Genomic DNA, 3,742 nt, shown 5'->3' on the forward strand with positions numbered 1-3,742 from the left:
ACCGTGAAAACCGGTAATAGACCGGTGTGGGCCAAGATTTTTCAGCCCGCCCAACCCATGAATTTCACAGTCCGGTCCTGGGTCGTGAAATCTTAACCCAGCCCACTACGACCCACGACCCGACCCACCCAACCTGCACTAGTTGCCATCACTACTCATACCTTTCCCAGTTTCCCTTTTCTCTCCACAAACCAATCACCTCTTAAACACATTGAAGAATTCATAATTTTGGAATTCCCGCAAAGCCATAAAGTCACCCATTATAGATTTATACTACCATTTAAAAAACTTTTCACTTCCTTCCTGCTTAACATTAACTGTAAAAGAGCCCCCAAATTCCAGTAATTCCAACGGAACCAGAAAAAAAGAAAGATGAGTGAAAAAGGACTATGGCCGGCCATAGGAATCGATCTTGGGACAACATATTCATGTGTAGGAGTATGGCAGCCGCAGAATGACCGAGTTGAAATCATACACAATGACTTAGGCAACCGTACGACGCCGTCTTGGGTGGCATTTACCAAAGACCAGCGTCTTATTGGCGAGGGTGCCAAAAATCAGGCAGCAATGAACCCTAAGAATACCATCTTTGGTTCGTTTCTTTCTCTTCTTATGTTTTAAATATTAAAGTTTGATTCTTAACATTTTTTCTATTCTTTTATGTCTTCTTTTTCTAAGTTTTTTATTTAATGCATAAAACACATGTATGCCATGATTTTACATCTTCATTCGTAATCCGTCCACTAATGAAGGTTTATTATGGAAAAAAATATGGTTAGATACTTAGATAGTTAAGAAAATGAATCATCTGTAATTGGAGAAGCAATTTTTTTGCAACAGTTATTCATTTGTGATGGTTAATACAATTGTTTATGTTTTACTGTTGTAAATATAAAAATACAACTATTTCAGCAGGGTAAAGTGAAGAGGTTTTTGATAAGATAGGGTTTTTTTTTTTCGAAAGGAGATAAGATAGGATTTTAAATATTCAAATAGGATAGGAAACAATTAGAAATGCATATATATAGATTTTTCTTGCTTGTGATTTTCTTTAGTCCCTATGTGGTGGAAATATGTCTAGTTTTCTATCATACTTTTGGCTTTACTGGTCTACAAACATCGTCCTTCTCTACGATCATCTAATGACTAGATTTTGGAAAATGTAAGTTGTCAACTCACAAAGTTTTCGTGTCACGCATTTCTTAAACAATTTGGCTAATTTTGTGCAAAGTAGAAATGGGTGAAATTAATCAAAATTCGAACAGATAGTATTCAATTATGTTATTGCTGGTATTGCTCTTGGCTTATGGACTGTTTATTAAGCTATTGTTCTTGTAAATTCATATTAATGACAGATGCAAAGAGGCTAATTGGTCGGAGATTTAGTGATGAAGTGGTACAGAAAGATATGAAGCTTTGGCCATTTAAAGTTGTTGCTGGTTCTGATACTGGGGATTTCAAGAAACCTATGATTATGGTCACATTCGAGGGTGAAGAAAAGCAATTTGCTGCTGAGGAGATATCTTCGATGGTCTTGATGAAGATGAAAGACACTGCAGAGGCCTATCTTGGCACAGAGGTGAAGAATGCTGTGGTCACTGTTCCCGCCTACTTTAACGATGCCCAGCGCCAGGCAACTAAAGATGCTGGCATTGTTGCTGGGCTCAATGTCATGCGAATTCTTAACGAGCCAACAGCTGCAGCCATTGCCTATGGTGTAGATAAGAAGATTAATAGGAGTAATTGTGTTGGAGACAAGACCATATTGGTTTTTGATCTCGGTGGTGGGACATTCGATGTTTCTATAGTTGTTATGAAGAATAATGTTTTTGAAGTTAAAGCAGTAAACGGGGACACCCACCTTGGCGGAGGAGATTTTAACAATAGGGTTGTGAATCACTTTGTAACTGAATTTAAAAAGAAACATAATAAGGACATAAGTGGCAATCCTAGGGCTCTTGAGAGATTGAGAGCTGCTTGTGAGAGGGCTAAGAGAAATCTTTCCTCTACTACTGAGACTACTATTGAGATTGATTCTCTTTGAAGGCATTGATTTCTATTCAACCCTTAATCGTGCAAGGTTTGATAAACTAAATATGGACTTGTTCATGGCTTGTTTGGACCCTGTTGAGAAGTGCTTGAAGGATGCAAATTTGGAGAGGAGTGATGTTCATGATGTTGTCCTAGTTGGTGGGTCAACTCGGATCCCTAAGGTCCAGAGTTTGTTGCAAGAATTTTTCCATGGTAAGGAGCTGTGCAAAGGCATTCATCCAGATGAGGCTGTTGCCTATGGTGCTGCTTTTTATGCTTCTGTCTTGGCTGGTGTAGATGGTTGCAGTAAGAATGCAGTGCTCGTGGATGTTACTCCCTTATCCCTTGGTGTTAAGATTAGTGGTGGTGAGGTGAAAGTTGTGATTCCTCGAAATACACCGATCCCTGTGAAGATGGAGAAGATATTTACCACAAGAGATGACAATCAACTCAATGTTGCCATATGTGTGTACGAGGGTGAGAGACGGATGGCCAAGGATAACAACTTCTTGGGTAAATTTGTTCTCGACGCCATTCTTCCAGCACCCGCAGGTGTTCCAAAAATAATTGAAAGCTTGATGATTGATGAGAATGGCATCCTGACTGTGATAGCAGAGGATAAAAGCACTGGTAACAAGAATCAATTAACCATTACCAATCACAGTATGAGGTTGCCAAAGGAGGAGGTTGATAGGATGCTAGAAGACGCCAGTAAATTCAAAGCTAAGGATGAGGAGCGTAAGAAGGCTGCCATAGCTAAGAACGACTTGGAAATTTATGTCAACAAAATGGCAGACACTTTGAGAGGCTGCGGAAATAAGACTGGGACAAAGAACAAGGAGATTTTGGGTGATGCAATTGAGAAGACAACTGAATGGCTAAACTGGAATTACATGCTCCCAAAGGCCATTAGGTTTGAGGAGAAAAAGATTGAGCTTGAGAGGATCTGTGAGTCTATCTTGGCGACAATGCGTCTTTAAGGTCTAGTCAGTAGTCACACCTCTCCTAAGATTGATGATGGAATTTAGCAAGGTAATGAAGAACTCTTTTTATAAGTTATGCTAATGCTTTACTGATGGATTATCTAGAGAGTAGAGACTTATAGCTTGTACTCCAGCAAGTCCGCGACACCCTTTTGTTTTAATTTTGTGTTGCCACCTTTTGATTTTCCTGTTATGTGGAGCTTGCTATTCAGACATCTTAAAATCTGATGGTTCGGTTTTTTAGTAATTCCAACTAAGTTCATATTCTTTTTACATGGAGTCTTTTTGTTTTATTTTTCTATTCATTATTATGTATTTTACTTAATTGGGGAATGTAAGAAATGGATCTCGCGAGATGTGTCGGCTGCCTTATAAGTAGAGTAGTAGACTAAAAACAGAAGAGTGAAAGAAAACTTTCATTATTGGGTAGAAACTAGCAAGCACATTAAAGCAGGGTCCCTAACTTACTGATTCTTTTGGTCGATGAATATCGTTCCAGACTTCCAGAGAGTAACAGCCAAAGAAAAAGACAGAACAATGATTCTTGCATTCAATGTCTTTACGTATATCCTGTTTGCTAGCTTGGATTGGTATACTAGATAAAACGTCTCTGACGTAAACTTCTACTTCTAGCCTTACAAATTCATTTTTTACACCATTAAACTTAAGCTTAATCAATGTCAATGACTTCCTTCCATCATATTAGTGCTTACCTCAACACCTTGTGC

At 38.6% G+C, this 3,742-nt stretch overlaps 1 pseudogene; it reads left to right on the plus strand.

The window, feature by feature from the left end:
• The first annotated feature begins 372 nt into the window (after positions 1–372).
• Positions 373–3,015, plus strand: LOC104894242 (heat shock cognate 70 kDa protein-like; annotated as a pseudogene).
• Positions 3,016–3,742: the final 727 nt, after the last annotated feature.

The sequence above is a fragment of the Beta vulgaris genome, chromosome 1, assembly GCF_026745355.1.
Source record: "Beta vulgaris subsp. vulgaris cultivar EL10 chromosome 1, EL10.2, whole genome shotgun sequence".
Classification (NCBI taxonomy): domain Eukaryota; kingdom Viridiplantae; phylum Streptophyta; class Magnoliopsida; order Caryophyllales; family Amaranthaceae; genus Beta; species Beta vulgaris.